Below are 20,450 nucleotides of genomic sequence, written 5' to 3'. Positions count from 1 at the left end.
CTATGTCAGTAAATAATGAATTTAAAGACAAATGTGTCAAAAGTGATCTTTGCAAACACAGCACATGACCTTCTGTAAAGCACATGTATAGAAAACACACTCACACTCCTCTGTTTTAAAAAAAGAGTTCTGTCTGAATGAGTACATGAAATCACGGCTGTCAGGTGATAAGAATTGTAACTCAAATGTCATTTAGAAAATGAGTCCTGTAGTGATATAGTGTCATAGTTCATGTCCACATTAACCACTACGTTGTAATACCAATACCCATGTCATCATACACATTTGTGTCCTCATAAACAAGCACACATATATAGAGAGAGAGAAAGGGAGTTTCAAAAATAATACAACACTGCCACCTTTTGGTGATAGAGGGGAGGGCACACAAACAGCCAAAAACATTATTAAACTTTGATATGTTGCCATGGCAGCATTATTTGAAATATCAGGAATTCATTCATATGTCTCTATCTGTCATGTTTTCACATTATACTGATGAAGTTTGAAGTCAATCGGGTGAAAATAAGATGGTGATTCAAAGCATTTTTGAAAGTTGCACACTTCCTGCTGCCAGTTGGTGGCGCTATAACTTTGACTCACAAAAGTCATATCCATGTGATCGGCCTCTTACAACGAACACACGGCTGAAGTTTCATCCAAATCAGTCAATGTTTGCACAAGTTATTACACACTTCCTGTTTACCTTTTCTCGCCATAAATTCGTTGCTTCGCCACGGCCAAACCGTTTAAGATATCAAAAATCTGTTCGCAATTTAGCATCCTCTGTGTCTTGACTTCATGCTGACCGAGTTTGGCAATGATCGAAACAATGACCTCGGAGGAGTATATTAAATTCCAGAGCATGCGTTTTCCGAACAACCCATTATAGCTCACTTCCTGTTAGGCTGACGCATAACTATGAGCACGAAAGTTGTTCAGCCCGATAAGGTCTATATGTGTACCGAGTTTCATACATGTACGTGCAAGTGTGTTTGATATATAGACCAAGTTTTCAGACCCCACCTTAGGGGGCGCTGTCGAGCCCCCCTGCCACGCCCGGGTACCAGCTTCAGCCCGGCTCTGATGGCCGCGCAGTCCGACGTGTGTGCAAAGTTTCAAGAGTTTTCGAGCATGTTAAGTGCCCCAAAAGTACCCGAGAAGTCGAAAAAAAAAAGAAAAAAAAAAAGAAAAAAAAAAAGAAAAAGAATTAAAGCTGCGAGCAGCGATGACGGGCCCAAGCCGGTGGCATCAGCTTAACTGTGCACGGCAGGCAATATGCATTTAAACAGGATAATTTTTTTAAATCGCTCGAATATGTCACATTTACTGCAGCAGCTGGTGCCACTATCACCACAAGCCACACCCATGATGTAATTTAAATCTAGATTAATTTTAATGTCATAGGATAAAATAAATAAAAGTTATATTTTCCTGCTCAAAATTTTGTAAGTCCAGATGGCCAGTATTTAATTCAAGGTGTTTGTAGTTCTTTTTTACTTATTCACACTAAAGTGATAGTTTTTTGTGATAGTCTATGATACGAAAGGGGTAAATTATCATTCCGAGAGAGAAAGGCACACACACAAACTCACAGGGTGAGAGAGACACCCCCCCCCCCCACACACACACACACACACACACCACACACACACACGTGCGCGCACACAATCAAACACACACACACCCAGGGTGAGCCTGAGAGTGAGGGGGGAGGGGAAGGACTGAGAGAGAGGCAATCTGCACATTGAAGGCCTGTTCACACCGGGACGATTTTCGCACACGTTTATCGCCGACGTTTAACGCCTCGGGACTAAACAATGGGCGCCAATGTGAGTGTTCACACCGACGCGCAAAACGCCAGGCGTAAAAGCGTCATTTTTAAAAAAACGCCTTGGGTTCGTTTTTTTATTTTGACGCGGCGCGTAAAAAACTGTCCGACCAATGAGATCAGCGCTTTTGTTCACGTGCCTGGAGCTGCTGAAGTGACAGTAAAACACGACTTGGTGGCGCTCGAGCACAAAACGGTCTTGCCGAGCACACATTGATACGACGAAGAAGAAGTAAGTAGACAAAGAAGAAGATGAACTGCTAATGCTGCTTGCCAGTTAGTAAAAAGTGTGTGAATGGTTTTGTCCATATACATAATATGTCTATGGTTTTGGCAAGCACGTAAATACTGTCTCTCTTCTCCTTCTGTGTGACAAGCGAGTGTCAGAAGCTTAAAGTGCCACAGCACCACCTTGTGTACCGGGAGCGCATCGACTGAATGTGCACGTTCACTCGGCGCAGCGCCAGTGAAAATCGCTTGGGTGTGAACACTCAAGACGCGCCGAAAAACGGCACGAAAAACGCTGCCGATAAGCGCGCGCGATATTCGTCCCGGTGTGTACAGGCCTTGAACCAGGTTCACAAGATTTTAACAACAAAAAGAAATAAAATCTAAATGGTGGGAGAAAGTTTTTTTTAGTTCACTCTCTGAAAAAAATATGTTGAATATATTTGAAATCAATATGTGTGGTCCAATATAAAAAATAAATAGAGAAAGTCACACACACACACACACACACACACACACACACACACACACACACACACACACACACACACACACACACACACACACACACACACACACACACACACACACACACACACAATGATAGAGTGAGAGTGAGGGGGAGGGGAAGGACTGAGAGAAAGGCACACACACATACTCACAGGGTGAGAGAGAGAGCCCCCCCCCCCTCCACACACACACACACACACACACACACACACACACACACACACACACACACACAGAGAGAGTGATAGAGAGGGGGAAGGGGAAAGACAGGCGGAGGGCATTCCATAGACTTAATGGTTTTTATACTGTACAAACTGTAAATTCTATCCCCCTACACTACCCCTAAGCCTACATATCGCACACACACACACACACACACACTACCCCTAAACCTACCATCACAGAAAACATTCTGCATTTTTACATTTTTATTAAAACATTGTTTAGTATGCTTTTAAAGCTATTTTGATTTACGGGGACACATGAAATGTCTTCATAAACCATGATTATGTTGTAATAAACACCCCTCCAACACACCCATTTCTGAGGCTTTGCCCATTTCCACTGACTGACATCTCTGATGTGTGTGTTGAGTTTCAAGCAATTTCAAGCATGCTAAGAGCCTCAAAAACAGCCAAAAGATGATTAAACTTTGACACACTGCCATGGCAACAGTATGTAAAATATCAGGAATCCATTCGTATGTCTACATCTGCCATGTTTTGTCATTATACTGATTAAGTTTGAAGTAAATCGGGTGAAAACAAGACAGTGATTTAGCATTTTTGAAAGTGACACACTTCCTGCTGCCAGTTGGTGGACACACACACACACACACACACACACACACACACACACGTTTGTTTTTGTGAAATGTGAGGACATTCCATAGGCGTAATGGTTTTTATACCGTACAAACCGTATTTTCTATCCCCTTACACTGCCCCTGCCCCTAAACCTAGCCCTCACAGGAGACTGTGCAGTTCACTTTCTGTGAAGAAAACTTGTTCTGTGTGATTTATAAGCATTTTGAAAAGTGAGGACATGGGGAACGTCCTCATATTTCACCCTCTTTTTGTAATACCTATGTCATACCCATGTCATTATACACATTTGTGTCCTGATATTTCACAAAAACATGCCCACACACACACACACACACACACACACACACACACACACACACACACACACACACACACACACACACACACACACACACACACACACACACACACACACACACACACACAGACACACAAACCCCTTAAAGCTATTTCATTTATGGGACACAGGAAATATTCTCATAAACCATGTTTTCATTGTAATTTGTAGTATATTTTTAAAGCTACTTGGTTACATTTTAATAATACATTATTTAGTATGTTTTTAAAGATATTTTTATTATGTGGACACATGAAATGTCCTCATTAACCACTACGTTGTAATAACAGTGTAATACCCATGTCATTATACAAATTTTCGTCCCTAATAAATCACATAAACAAGCACACACACACACACACACACACACACACACACACACACACACACACACACACACACACACACACACACACACATACACACACACGGAGAGAGAGAGTTTCAAAAATAACAACACTGCTACCTTTTAGTGAGGGGAGGGCAGACAGAGAATAAATATTCAGAAGAAATATATTAAATAAAATAAATATATTGATCTGAAAAATAGTATGATTATTTTAAAGCTATTTGGTTACATTTTAATAAAACATTGTTTTAGTATGTTTTTAAACACACACACATACACGTTGTAATACCAGTGTAATACCCATGTCATTATACAAATTTGTTTCCTCATAAATCACAAACAAGAGAGAGAGAGAGAGAGAGAGAGAGAGAAACAAGTTTTTTTTTTATCCTGCTTCAAAACTAATACAATGCTGCCATCTTGTGTTCATTGAGGGGAGAGCAGCAGACACAGAGAATTTCTGTTCCCCTTTTTTGTCCTTATTTAATCCCTTGCCATGCAAACACCGTTTGAGATATCCAATATCCGTTCACATTTTAGCATCTTCAGTATCTTTGTTTCATGTTGACCGAGTTTGGTGGAGATTGAATAAATCGCCTACGAGGAGAACGTAAAAACTCAGACCCCGATTTAACCAAAAATTCACCTTCAAACAAAAATATCTGACTTCCTGTTGGTCGGAGCTAATGACTGTAAATTCGAAAGTTGTCCGGCTCGATGAGGTCAATATATATACTGAGTTTGGTGATTGTAGATGAAACGAAGCCCTTCACTTTTGTCAAAAGGTGGCGCTAGAGAGCCCCTCATCCCCGCCCGTTTCTGAGGCTTTGCCCATGTGTACTGACTGACATCTCTGATGTGTGTGTTGAGTTTCAAGCAGTTTCAAGCAATTTCAAGCATGCTAAGAGCCTCAGAACAGCCAAAAGATTATTAAACTTTGACACATTGCCATGGCAACAGTATTTGAAATTTCAGGAATCCATTTCATACGTCTCTATCTGTCATGTTTTCACATTATACTGATGAAGTTTGAAATAAATCTGGTGAAAATAAGATGGTGATTCAAAGCATTTTTGAAAGTGACACACTTCCTGCTGCCAGTTGGTGGCGCTATAACTTTGACTCACAAAAGTCATATCCATGTGATCGGCCTCTTACAACGAACACACAGCTGAAGTTTCATCCAAATCAGTCAATGTTTGCTGACGTTAAAACACACTTCCTGTTTCCCTTTTCTCGCCATAAATTCGTTGCTTCGCCACGGCCAAACCATTTGAGATATCAAAAATCCGCTCGCAATTTAGCATCCTGGATATGTTCTCTTCATGCTGACCGAGTTTGGCGATGATCGAAACAATGGCCTCGGAGGAGTATATTAAATTCCAGAGCATGGGTTTTCCGAACAACCGATTATAGCTCACTTCCTGTTGGGCTGACGCATAACTATGAGCACGAAAGTTGTTTGGCCCGATGAGGTCTATATGTGTACCGAGTTTCATACATGTACGTGCAAGTGTGTTTGATATATGGACCAAGTTTTCAGACCACACTTAAGGGGGCGCTGTCGAGCCCCCCTGCCACGCCCGGGTACCAGCTTCAGCCCGGCTCTGATGGCCGCGCATTCCGACGCCTGTGCGAAGTTTCAAGAGTTTTCGAGCATGTTAAGTGCCCCAAAAGTACCCGAGAAGTCGAAAAAAAAAAAAAAAAAAAAAAAGAATAATCTGAGGAAGAACAATAGGGCTCTGCGCCCTTTCAGGGCTTGGGCCCTAATAATCCTTAGGGGAACAATAGGGCTCTGCGCCCTTTCAGGCTTGAGCCCTAATAATAAGAAACAGAGGAAGAACAATAGGGCTCTGCGTCCTTTGGGCTTGGGCCCTAATAATAAGAAACAGAGGAAGAACAATAGGGCTCTGCGCCCTTTCAGGGCTTGGGCCCTAATAATAAACAGAGGAAGAACAATAGGGCTCTGCGCCCTTTGGGCTTGGGCCCTAATAATAAACTTTCGAAATCCAATAGGGTCCTCACACCATCGGTGCTCGGGCCCTAATAAACTTTCGAAATCCAATAGGGTCCTCACACCATCGGTGCTCAGGCCCTAATAAACTTTCGAAATCCAATAGGGTCCTCACACCATCGGTGCTCGGGCCCTAATAAACTTTCGAAATCCAATAGGGTCCTCACACCATCGGTGCTCGGGCCCTAAATATGTAATATATCGGGGAATAAAGGGGTAACTACCAGGAAAATAAACAGTTTATTTATACTGTAAGTATTTTTTAATTGTGGGGTAATTATTTGTGTAGTTACAGGCTAAGTGGTGCTTGTTATTTCATGTAGTTACAGGGTAAGTATTGATCTACGGGCTGTAAATTAAAGTGGTGCTTGTTCCTCTCTTGTTTCGTTTAGTTACAGGGTAAGTATGAATCTACGGGCTGTAAATTAAAGTGGTGCTTGTTCCTCTTGTTCCTCCTATCCCTATTCAAACACGTACACAATCTGATATCACTCAGAAACATTTATTTGAAAAACAACTTTCAAATTAGATTTATGACGCTTCTTATTGATTTTTTTTTAATAAACTTCCTGACATATCAGATTGTGATATCCGATTGTGTACGTGTTTTTATTGTATCTACCCTGTAACTACACGAAACAAGAGAGGAACAAGCACCACTTTAATTTACAGCCCGTAGATTCATACTTACCCTGTAACTACATGAAACAAGAGAGGAACAAGCACCACTTTAATTTACAGCCCACAGATTCATACTTCCCCTGTAACTACATGAAACAAGACAGGACCAAGCACCATTTTAATTTACAGCCCGTAGATCCATACTTACCCTGTAACTACACAAAACAAGAGGGGAACAAGCACCACTTACCCTGTAACAACACGGATAATTACCCCTTAATTAAAAAATACTTACAGTATAAATAATTTGTAAATTTTCCTGGTAGTTCCCCCTTTATTCCACAAATATTACATATTGTTCCCTTATACCTACACTATAATTAATGGACGTCGGAAGCAAAAAAAATGTGGGTGGGTCCTCTCTCAGAAACTTTTTACTGAAGTAGATGCCATTTACATTAAGTATAAATATATCGCCTTGTTTGCTAAACATCTGGTTGGACAAGACACGATTACAGAAATCACCGTATCTTGGACAGCGGCAGTAGTGTAGTGGTAAGACGCACGGCATCAAGTTTTGACGCAAATCGACCCACGGTTCGAATCCGCCTTTTGCAGAACTCACTCCATTCCCTTTTCCCATCAGATATCAGATCGGAAAGGCATTTATTTTCAATAAAAATTAAGAAAATATTAGAAAAGTGGCAATAAAGCGTCTAATGTGTTTAATAATAAGTGTTTATCGGTTAGGGGTAGGTAAACAGACATGTGCTGAATTAGAGACGATAAAAGTGAGTGGGTCCAATATCAATGATTGTAAAAAGTGTTTGGGTCTTGTCCCACCCACACATAATGGTTCCGACGCCCATGCTATAATTACCGAAAGTTACACTGTAAATTTGTTTCAATTATGCAGTACTTTCCGGGCTGTGTCTCTTTATAGAAGTATTATTCTATTTACTATATTAAAATCCTTTCCGTCAATTGGACAGCAATACATTCAGTCATGTCTGGCAGCTTGACAAACATGTTTTCAGAATCAGTAGGATATATAAAAATGAATGATTTATAAGTATTTTGGAGATCACAGTTTTTTGAAAACTGATTATATTGTTGTTTTTATTCTATGAAACTATAATATATATATATATATATATATATATATATATATATATATATATATATATATATATATATATATATATATATATATATATATATATTGTTTTTTTTTATTTTTTTTATTTACTACAAGTCTAGTAATGCACTGATCATAATTTTTCGTTGCCGATTCCTTTTTTTTTTCAGGCAAATCATCCATTTTTGATATCGGTTGCCGATTTTTTTCTTTGTTTGCTCTATAACAGACAAACTGGCCTTAAAAAATAACTGAAGCCATTTGAAATTAGAGGTAGCCACTGCATTTTAATTGTGAAACAAAGATGATACACACATGAAACATGAGCAGTTGTTTTTGATTTGTATAATTTTTGTTTTGCATAATGCATAAGACACCTGCACAAATCACAACTTTTCATTTTCCATCGGTCTTAGTACACGATGTAACTACAGAAGAGAACTTTGGCGGAAAAAAATATGGTGGATGGTCGGTCCGGTGTGGTAGCTGCTCTGCTACTCTACACGCTAATCTTAAAATTTGTACATCCACCAAATATCTATGCACTTAAGCAGTCTCATAATAATAGATATTTCAATAAAATCAACGACAACTGTGAACAAGCCGTTCATGGGATATTTTGTTATAAACAAACAAACATGATCAATTGCTTCTCTGGATATGGAGAGTATGCGAGTATGGAGAGTATCACTTTCCAAACTGCACGTCGGTATTACTGAAAAAAATTGAAAGGAACAGCGTGTAAACAACAATACAATAATGCTGTAATAATGACCATCTGTTGTCCGGGGACATTCACCAGTGCTCTGGTCCAACTATTGTAACAGATGAGGGGATTGTTGAGAATTCCATCCGCAACTCTACCTCTACTCAGGTATGTAGACCAGGCTACTCATGTTTTGAAACTAGACAGCAAATTCATACTGTGTGCCGTGTGCTCTCTCCGAGCTCCATGATGGAGGAACACGCTCTATGGCCTCCTTTACCAGCAAGGAGTTTACTTCTTGTTCCATTACCCGAACCCGCTCTGGTACCACTGCAGTCCACGTCACCCCGCTGAATTTTGGAGGAGGGTGACCGAACTGCAGTCTGTAACCTGTCTCTACAGTACGCAGGACCCGGAAGGTGGCCCAGCTGAGTTTTGATGTCGATCTGGCTCGGACGACGGTCGCGTCTGGCAAGCGTCTGCAGCAAAACTCATGGAGGGGAGAGCTGTCGTTGCCATCGGAGATCCTGAGCAGGCCTACTCCGGAGGACCTAGTGTCCGATTAGCGGGGTCGATCTGTTGGTCTGGAGGTGCAGACTGACGGTCATTCACCGGTAGACTCGCGGACGGTAGAACCTTCGTTGGTGGGAATTCACTCAACAACGACACATTCTCAGGTCGCGGTCGGTGGCAGGGAGTGACACGCAGTTGAACAATAATCTTCATGTACATAGGCAAGTACATACTAAGAAGCGTGCAGCGGTGAACAGAGCAATACAAAAGAATCGGAAATTAAACGTTTTTCAAACTGTAAATAATTCTAGAATTATTTGGGACCCGAATGTAAAACCAAAGGGTATATTAGGTGGACACCTAAATATACAAAGCTTAAAAACAAAAAAGTGATCAGATAAATCATATACTATTAGAATCTAATTTGGACTTTCTCTGTTTATCAGAAACCTGGCTTCACGGCAGTTCTCCATCAGCTGCTTTAAATGTCCCGGGTTATGATATTCACAGAAAGGATCGAACTAAAATGAAAGGAGGTGGAGTTATGATTTATGTGAAAGACGTCCTACACGAATAACAAAGAGTACTAGTACTCAGATTGACCTAATATTTAGTAATAGACCGGAGAGAATTATAAAGTAATATAATATGATAACGGGACTGTCTGACCATAATATGGTGCTTATATCTAGAAAATTAACTAGCAAGCAATTTAATACACATGCCAGTAATAAGGAATTCTTCGGTATTCCAAAAAATAAGCAAGACAATTTTAAAGTAGTAATAAAAAAAATAAGAATTGGGAAGATGTATTATCTAATTCAGACCCAGAAATAGCTGGTCAAACCTTCACAGAAACATTACAATCCACAATTAGTGATTTTTCAATCAACATGAAATGTAAGTACAAGAAACAGTCCCTCCCCTGGGTGAACGATAATATTAAATAATGAATGAAAGAATGGGATAATGCTTTAAAATTAGCATCAAGATCAAAGAGGGTCCACGATAGAAATACATTTGTAATGTTAAGAAATAAGGTAGTAAGAGCATTGAGGAAAGCAAAGGCAGATTTCTTTACCACAATCATTGAAAATGCTCATGGTAACTCAAAAACTATATGGGGACAGATTAAAAAATTGACTTGTCAAAATAATAATAAAACAAGGCCAATTGAATTAAAGATTAATGATACAATTTTACAGAGCCCTGTTGATGTGGCACAGGCTTTTAATCACTATTTTATTGAGTCAGTGGCTACAATTGCTCAAAGTTTTAAACCACACCAACTGTTTTGTTATGAGTAAGAAAATGTAAATGAGCATTAAGTTTAAAGTTGGAGAAGATAAACATGATTTACATTTAGTCAACATTGTGGTATGTGTTCCTGTAGTATGCATTCCTATGTGTGTCTATTTAGGTCATGTTCACTTTAAGAGCGCATGGTTCTAAATGTCCTATTACGCGACCCGTAGTTTGGGGAAGTAAACACTCATGCACTTCATGCGCGTTTTCAGCGGTTTGTTCAAGGCTGTTAATCCATGCATTTCATCGTATCTGTCGACTCCTTGTGTCTGGCTTAGCATTTTCGGTATGTATAACTTGTTTTTGTGAGTGTCTAGAAGTATTCATTATGTTTATAATTCTTTTAAATTTATAAAGTATAATTTGAGGATGTTTATATGTACTTCGGCTACGCGAATGTTAGCTCACGTGTGTCGTTTGTGAATGACCAGATCGTTGTTTTCATTTATTTCTTCTCATATAATAGTGCTAAAGTGAGTACTATCAAAATGCAACTGTAATAGTGTAAATCAGCATTTATTCATGTGGAGTTGAGGTTGGATTAAATTGTCATGTCGCTAATTTGTCCTTGCTCTTTTGTATGTTGCAGTTTCACCTTTTCTCTGTAACGCCAATAAACCTGTGGAACTAAGAATTAATCTTCAGAGTCTTGGTGTGGGGAAAAAGTTTAGCTGGCCGTCAAGATATTAAGTAGACATATCGAGGATGGCACAGTGAAACGAAGGCTATCAAGCAAGCTAACGAGGTAACACAGATCGAGTTGGAAGCTAGCCGACATGTCGTCACACGCATCCAGTGGACGACCAACGGACCATTTTCTACAGCCAAATGCTACTGGAGCAGCGTGCGCCACAGAGCTACAAGCTACAGAGGAGAGTTCACATGGAAGTACAGCAGCACAGGAGAACCCACAGCGTGCATCGTTAAGGACACGCTCGCAAGCATGGTGTTCAGTGAGATCCATTTCATCGTCAGCCGGGTCTGCAGCAGTCAGAGCAAGAGCAAGAGCCGAAGCAGCAAAGGCACGCCTATGCTATGCTGAAGAGGAAGCTAATCTGAGGCTACAACAAGCTAAGTTGGAGGTGTCTATAGAAATGCTAAAACATAAAAAAGAGGCTGCAGCAGCCATTGCTGAAGCAGAGGCTTTTGAAGCTGCTGCTGATGTAAAGAGTGAGAAACATAGTTGTGACCTTAACATAGACTCTGTTCCTTTAGAAGCCTCACAACGCACAAAGCAGTATGTGCTTGATCAACTAAAAGAAAGGGATTCAGAATTTAAGTCATGTGGAAACCAGGACACACAAGCAAAGACAGCGCCGCTCCCTAATCACAACGTGTCTCCTCCACCACTAAAACCTGAAGCCAGTCCCTTCTATCCGCGAAACAACAATACTGCTCCACATCGTCTCATCCCACAGCAGCCTTACATCAGCACATTTGAGGACAGCCACGAGCCAGTCAACATGACGCCTGGAGACGTTCGTCTGCCTCACATCAAGTCCAGCGGTGAGCATGCTTCTCCTACACACCACTTCAGAACACAAAATCACAACACCCAGCCTCCTCCCGCACACCATGTCATACCGCCATACTCCAATGATGGCAGCGCATACATAAATGACTTTGTCAGATATCTAGCCCGCCGTGAGCTTGTGGCAACAGGCTTGCTTCAATTCAATGACAAACCCCAAAACTACAGAGCATGGAAGCGTTCCTTTTTGACTGCCATCAGAGGCTTAAACCTGGAACCGAGTGAGGAGATGGATCTTCTGCTAAAGTGGCTCGGGAAGGAGTCAGCAGAGCATATTGAGCAGATAAGAGCAATACACATCAATCGGCCAGAAGCAGGACTGGCCATGGCATGGGAAAGGCTCGAGCTAACATATGGCTCAGCTGAAGCAATAGAGAATGCTCTGTTCAAACGCATTGACAGCTTTCCAAAAATAATAAACCGAGATGGACCTAAGCTGACAAAGCTGGGTGATCTTCTAATGGAACTGCAGGCCGCTAAGGCTGAAGGAGACTTACCAGGCCTGGCTTTTCTTGACACGGCGAGAGGCGTCAACCCTATCATACAGAAACTCCCGTCTCGTCTCCAGGACAAGTGGGTGATAGCTGGTGCAGCCTACAAACGTGAAAACCAGGTGAACTATCCTCCCTTTGGCTTCTTTGCCAATTTTGTCAGCCAGCAGGCATGTATTGCAAATGACCCAAGCTTCAGCCTCATCGGTAATACAGACATGTCCCCCAGAACAGAGAAGACCGTGTGGAAGCCGAGCAGACAGCGGGAAGTCTTTGTCCACAAGACAGAGGTGTCACCCAGAGCCACATCTGACACGGGCGAGCCTCCAACAAAATCTGACGACGGCGACAAACTGTGTCTGTTACATAAAAAGCCACACCCTCTCCGTAAGTGCCGGGCTTTCAGAGAGAAGCCCATTGATGAGCGTAAAACACTCCTCAAAGAAAACAATGTGTGCTTTAAATGTCTGTCTTCCTCATCTCACATAGCAAAGAATTGTAAGCTCAATGTCAAGTGTTTTGAATGTAAGAGCGACAGGCATAACACAGCACTTCACCCTGGACCCGCGCCCTGGCTGCAGGAGGCTGCCCCTGCTTCTGAGCACGGCGGGGAGGAGGATGAAGCTTCACCGCGGTCTCAGATCAACAACAAATGCACAAAAATCTGCGGAGGGGAACTCACAGACCGCTCCTGCTCGAAAATATGCCTCGTCAAAGTGTTCCCAGCTGGCCACAGAGGAAAAGCCGTGAAACTATATGCAATCATGGACGAGCAGAGCAACAGGTCACTGGTTCGCTCGCAGTTCTTTGATATGTTCAACGACCAAAGTCCAAGCGCTCCTTACACACTGAGAACATGTGCTGGAGTGAAGCAATCAGCAGGCAGAAGGGCCAGTGGCTATGAAGTGGAGTCTCTGGATGGAACTGTTCGTGTCTCGTTGCCAAGCCTCATAGAATGTAACGACATACCGAATAACAGAGAGGAGATTCCAACCCCCGAAGTAGCTCTTCATCATGCTCATCTAAGGTCAGTGGCACACCTCATCCCAGACATGGACCCGCAAGTGCCAATTATGCTTCTCTTAGGACGGGACATTATCAGGATGCATAAAGTCCGCAAACAGGTGAATGGCCCTCACAACCTGCCTTATGCTCAGAAGTTAGACCTGGGCTGGGTCATTGTTGGAAATGTGTGCCTAGGTAATGTTCACAGGCCACCGACAATTAGCACGTTCCACACAAATACCACAGAGCTGCAACGGCCCACTCTCTTTGACGCATGCCCCAACGTGTTCCATGTGAAGGAGAGGTTCAGTGACACTCAGGCCACCAGTGAGCCTCCAGCGTATCCTGAGGAACAAACTATCTGTGAAGCCGACCACCTTGGCTGCACAGTGTTCAGGCGGACCAGGGATGACAACCAGGTGGCTCCCTCCATTCAAGATACAACGTTCATGGAGATAATGGATGAAGGACTACAAAAGGACTCAAACAACAGTTGGGTGGCGCCATTACCCTTCAAGAGCCCACGCCCACGGCTCCCAGACAACAGGCCACAGGCACTGAGGCGTCTCCTGTCTCTCAAGCGTAACTTTGAGAAAAAGCCTGAGATGAGAGACCACTTTCTCGCCTTCATGGGCAACATGTTTCAGAATGGTTATGCAGAGTTAGCCCCCCCTCTCAGTCTGGATGAAGAAAGGTGGTACTTACCAACGTTTGGTGTGTATCATCAGAAGAAACCAAAGAAAATCCGTGTTGTATTCGATTCCAGTGCCCAATATGACGGTGTATCACTCAACAACGTGCTGTTAACGGGACCTGACCTGAATAACACACTGCTGGGAGCACTGATTCGGTTCAGAAGAGAGGCCATCGCCGTCACAGCCGACATAGCAAAGATGTTCTATTGCTTCCTGGTAAGAGAAAAAGACCGTAACTTCTTACGTTTTCTCTGGTTCCAGGACAATGACCTCTCCAAAGCCATCGTGCATTACCGCATGAACGTCCACGTCTTTGGCAACAGCCCTTCACCTGCAGTGGCTATTCACGGGCTACACAAGTCTGTTCAAGGCAATGAGTTCCACGTCGACCCAGATGTGCAGCACTTCGTGTTGCATGACTTCTATGTCGATGATGGGCTGAAGTCCCTGCCCACAGTTCAAGCTGCTATCAGATTGTTAAAAAGGACACAGGATGTGCTCTCCAAGTCGAATCTGAGACTTCACAAGATTGCAGCGAAAAACAAAGACGTCATGGACGCCTTTCCATCTAGTGACCACGCGAGTGACCTCAAAGACCTTGACCTCGACGCGGACACGCTGCCGTTGCAGCGCAGCCTCGGGCTTGACTGGAATCTCAAGACAGACTGTTTCCTTTTTAATGTCTCCAGTGAGACCAAGCCATACACCCGACGGGGTGTCTTGTCTACAATCAATAGCATCTACGACCCACTTGGATTCGTTGCGCCCGTCACAGTCCAAGGCAAGGCTATCCTGCGAGAGCTGACGGCGGAGAACGGTGACTGGGACGCGCCCTTACCTCCAGCCATGGAAGATGCCTGGACGTCATGGAGAGCCTCTCTGTCCGAGCTCGCTGAGCTTTCCATCCCAAGGCGCTACACAGAAGCCTCACCGTCAGCAGCGGTAAGAAGAGAACTGTGTGTGTTCTGTGATGCCTCAGTCAAAGCTATCGGTGCTGTGTGCTACCTGAAAGTAACAGACAGTAATGGCAACAACCAAATTGGATTTGTAATGGGCAAAGCCAAGCTGCCCCCCCGCCCTGAACACACAGTGCCAAGACTTGAACTCTGTGCAGCAGTCCTTGCTGTTGAGTTAGCAGACCTGGTCTCAGCAGAACTAGATCTACAGCTCGATGCCGTAACCTACTACTCAGACAGTAAAGTAGTCCTGGGCTATATTTGCAATGAGACCAGGCGTTTTTATGTCTATGTCAGCAACCGGGTGTTACGCATCCGTAGATCCTGCCGACCAGACCAGTGGCGCTATGTGCCAACAGACCTGAACCCTGCAGATTACGCAACACGTTCTGTTCCTGCTGGCCAACTGAAACACACCAACTGGCTGAGGGGGCCCGAATTTCTCTCCAAGCCGGAGCCCACCATTTCTGAGAGCACCTATGACCTTGTTGATCCGAGTACAGATGCAGACATCCGCCCTCTGGTGGCTGCCTTGAGCACTTCAGCCTCAAACAAGCAACTGGATTCACAACGCTTTGCTAAGTTCTCTACCTGGAAGTCGTTAACCCGTGCAGTCACTCGCCTCGTTCACATAGCCTGTCATTTCAAGACAGCTCACAGAGAGAACCGAGCGTGCAAGGGCTGGCATTACTGCAAAGCTGTAATCACAGTTGAGGAATCGGCGAAAGCGTCAGCTGTAATCATCCAAGCAGTTCAACAGGAAGTCTACAGCCAAGAAATAAAGTGCATTCAAAAACAGGAAAGGATGCCAAAAACAAGCCCTCTCATTGCGGGACCCGTTCATTGACACACACGGCCTTCTCAGAGTTGGAGGCCGTCTTCATCATTCAAGTCTCGATCAGAGTGAAAAGACTCCCCTGGTTATTCCTGGCCAACATCACATCGCCACTTTGCTCATCAGACACCACCACGAGCAGATCCATCATCAAGGCCGTCACTTTACGGAGGGGGCGGTCCGTTCAGCTGGCCTTTGGATAGTGGGAGGGAAGAAAAGAGTAAGCAGCATCATCCACCAATGCATAACATGCAGAAGGCTCAGAGCTCCACTCAGCCTCCAGAAGATGGCTAACCTGCCAGCCGATCGTCTTTCAACAGATCCTCCGTTCTCCAGCGTGGGTCTTGATGTGTTCAGCCCGTGGAATGTCTCCTCACGCAAGACAAGTGGTGGCTTCGCTCAAAGTAAAAGGTGGGCAGTGATCTTTACGTGCATGAGCATAAGAGCTGTGCACATTGAAGTCATAGAATCCCTCGACACCTCTAGCTTCATCAATGCGCTACGGCGCTTCCTTTCAGTGCGTGGGCCGGTCAAATACATTTGTTCCGACCGCGGCACAAACTTCATTGGCGCCTGTAAGGAACTGAAGATAGCCTCAAACATTGACAACACTGCTGTAAAGACTTACCTCTCAGACAAGGCTGCACCTGGTCCTTCAATCCCCCACATGCATCTCATTGGGGTGGTTCATGGGAGAGAATGATAGGGCTGGCGAGGAGGATTCTGGACGCAATGTTCCTTCAGCTGAAAGACAAGCTCACCCACGAAGTGCTGGTGACTTTCATGGCAGAAGTCGCAGCGATTATCAACGCCAGGCCACTTGTTCCCGTGACTATGGACCCTGATGACTCGTTCATACTCACGCCAGCTGCTCTTCTCACACAGAAGACGAACATTGTGCCTGCTCCTGCTGGTGAGTTTGGAGTTGCAGACCTCTACAAGTCCCAGTGGCGACAGGTTCAGCACCTGTCCAACACCTTCTGGGACCGCTGGAGGAAACAATTCCTCCCAACACTGCAGGTCCGCAAGAAATGGCAGTCCACTCAGCCAAACATTCAGTCTGGAAGCGTTGTTCTCCTTAAGGACAGCCAAGCACCTAGGAATGAATGGCCTCTTGGACGGATTACACAGGCCTTCCCTAGTAAAGATGGGAAAGTGCGCCAGGTTGAGGTAAAGATCATTAAACCAGGCGGGACTAGCCTCTTTCTCAGGCCAGTCAATGAAATAGTTCTCCTTCTACCTCCAGAGGCACAGTAATGGACTGTTTAGCAAATGGACTGTGCATGGACTGTGGGGTGACGTGTGTCCACGTCAGGCGGGGAGTGTTTTGTTATGAGTAAGAAAATGTAAATGAGCATTAAGTTTAAAGTTGGAGAAGATAAACATGATTTACATTTAGTCAGCATTGTGGTGTGTGTTCCTGTAGTATGCATTCCTATGTCTATTTAGGTCATGTTCACTTTAAGAGCGCATGGTTCTAAATGTCCTATTACGCGACCCGTAGTTTGGGGAAGTAAACACTTCACTTCATGCGCGTTTTCAGCGGTTTGTTCAAGGCTGTTAATCCATGCATTTCATCGTATCTGTCGACTCCTTGTGTCTGGCTTAGCATCTTCGGTATGTATAACTTGTTTTTGTGAGTGTCTAGAAGTATTCATTATGTTTATAATACTTTTAAATTTATAAAGTATAATTTGAGGATGTTTGTATGTACTTCGGCTACGCGAATGTTAGCTCACGTGTGTCGTTTGTTAATGACCAGATCGTTGTTTTCATTTATTTCTTCTCATATAATAGTGCTAAAGTGAGTACTATCAAAATGCAACTGTAATAGTGTAAATCAGCATTTATTCATGTGGAGTTGAGGTTGGATTAAATTGTCATGTCGCTAATTTGTCCTTGCTCTTTTGTATGTTGCAGTTTCACCTTTTCTCTGTAACGCCAATAAACCTGTGGAACTAAGAATTAATCTTCAGAGTCTTGGTGTGGGGAAAAAGTTTAGCTGGCCATCAAGATATTAAGTAGACATATCGAGGATGGCACACCAACCTTATTTCCAAACATGCAATGCTAGTGAGACAGCGCTGGTATTACGACCAATAACTAAGCTAGAGGTTGAAAGAGTAATACTGTTGCTTAAGTCCTTAAGAAACAAATTAGTTCTTCAACAGTTAACCCTCTAACTCACATTATTATTTAATTGGATCATGGGGTATTCCCTAATTCTTGGAAGCCGGCTGTTGTGGCTCCTATATTGAAGGGAGGCGACCCTCATTTAATTTGTAATTATAGGACCATTAGTGTCCTACCTGCAATATCAAAGGTTTTTGAAAAAATTGGTGGCCAAACAAATTATTGATCATCTTAATAATAGTTCTCTCCAATTACATCCGATGCAATTTGGTTTTAGGGTAAATCATTCAACAGAAACGGCTATGTGTTACTTTACAGAAAATGTAAAGGCATTAATGGATAAAGGTGGAGTGGTAGGGGCCGTATTTCTTGATTTACAGAAAGCATTTGATACTGTAAACCACAATAACCTTTTGCATAAATTACTCAATTAAAATTTTTCGATAGATTTTGTAAATGTAATTAAATCCTACCTTTCTTCCTGTTCACAACTAGTAAAAATGGATAATTTTAAATCTAGCTCATTATGTCTGTCAACTGGTGTTCCACAAGGGTCCATACTGGGCCCAGTTCTCTTTAGCATCTATATTAATGATTTACCCATGGTGTGTCAACAATGTAATATCCTAATGTACGCTGACGATACAGTCATTTTCACAAATGGTAAAAACGCAGAAGAGGTTGCAAAAAAGTTTACAGATATTATGGCAAAAATTACATCCTGGCTCAATCAGAGTTACCTGAAATGAAATGTGTCAAAAACAGTCTGTATGTTCTTACAGCGCTGGTGTAAAACAGGATATTTTTATTTTGGGAGAGAGATTGGAAGTTGTTTCAGAATATAAATACCAAGGGGTACATCTGGACTAAAAAAGGGTTGCATAATCATTAACTTGGTTAATTTTAGATTTATTAGAAATTATTTATCAAATGAGGCTGCGAAGGTATATTTTTATGCTATGATTGTTTCTCATATCACATATTGCTTGACAAGCTGGTCTAATACACATTCCATTGTTTTAAAACCATTAGAATTACTATAAAAACAAGCACATAACATTTTTAACTAAATAGTTTTTAGAAAACGATTTAGTTTTCATCATTGTCATATTTTAAATAAGAATAACTTGCTTAGCTGGGAAAACGTCATTAAGCTCCTCCTCCTCTGACTGATTTTATTAATTTTAAATCTATTGAAAAAAGAGTAACTAGAGGTGCAAATAGAGCGGATTGCATAATTCCACGCAGGAAAACTTCCTTTGGTCAAGCTGTTTTTTCACAGCATCACATCAGTGGAATTCTGTACCACAAACAATTAGAGAATGCACATTGTGTAACACATTTAAGTATAATTTTAAGAAATGGCTTCTTCATAATGTGAACATTAATGTTGCTTCCCCTATTATTACTATTAATTTTATTATTGATATTATTTAACCCATAACAATATCTTTTTTTTCTTTTTCTCTCTCTCTCTCTCTCTTATGTAGATGTTTGTATGTATATATGTATATGTATGCTCCTCCTTGAACTGCCACCTTAACGTGGTGGAGGGGTTTGAGAACCCGAATGAACCTAGGAGCTACATTGTCCGGGGCTATATGCCCCTGGTAGGGTCTCCCAAGGCAAACAGGTCCTAGGTGACGGGTCAGACTAAGAGCAGTTAAAAAAAAAAACCTTATGATGACAAAAAAAAGGAGGACCGTGACGTCGCCCGGTACGGCGCAGCCGGGGCCCCACCCTGGAGCCAGGCCTGGGGTTGGGGCTCGTATGCGAGCGCCTGGTGGCCAGCTCTTCCCCCACGGGGTCCGGCCGGGCTCAGCCCAAAGGAGCGACGTGGGGACACCTTCCCGTGGGCCCACCACTCACAGGAGGGACCGTAAGGGGCCGGTGCAGAGAAGATCGGGCAGCAGTTGAAGGCAGGAGCCTAGACAACCCGATCCCTGGACACGGAAACTGGCTCTTGGGACATGGAATGTCACCTCACTGGCGGGGAAGGAGCCTGAGATTGTGCGTGAGGTTGAGAGGTTCCGACTAGAGATAGGTCTCTCACTGTTGTTTGTGCCTACGGGCCGAACGGCAGAGCAGAGTACCCGGCCTTCTTGGTGTCCCTGGGAGGGGTGCTGGAAAGTGCTCCGACTGGGGACTCCGTCGTTCTACTGGGGGACTTCAATGCCCACGTGGGCAATGACAGTGACACCTGGAGGGGCGTGATTGGGAGGAACGGCCCCCCTGATCTGAACCCGAGTGGTGTTCAGTTATTGGACTTCTGTGCTAGTTACGGTTTGTCCATAACGAACACCATGTTCAGGCATAAGAGTGTCCATCAGTGCACATGGCACCAGGACACTCTAGGTCGTAGGTCAATGATCGACTTTGTGGTCGTTTCATCTGACCTGCGGCCGTATGTCTTGGACACTCGGGTGAA

At 43.2% G+C, this 20,450-nt stretch overlaps 1 protein-coding gene across 1 annotated transcript in view; it reads right to left on the bottom strand.

Annotated features, from left to right (window-relative positions):
• Nucleotides 1–20,450, bottom strand: part of wnt9a (wingless-type MMTV integration site family, member 9A) — a gene marked incomplete at both ends in the record, with an annotated part of 145,586 nt that overhangs the window by 97,664 nt on the left and 27,472 nt on the right.

The sequence above is a fragment of the Gobio gobio genome (assembly GCF_949357685.1).
Source record: "Gobio gobio genome assembly, chromosome: 6".
Taxonomy (NCBI): Eukaryota; Metazoa; Chordata; class Actinopteri; order Cypriniformes; family Gobionidae; genus Gobio; species Gobio gobio.
The sequence above is the reverse complement of the archived record's forward strand: the minus strand, read 5'-3'. Positions and strand labels throughout refer to the sequence as shown.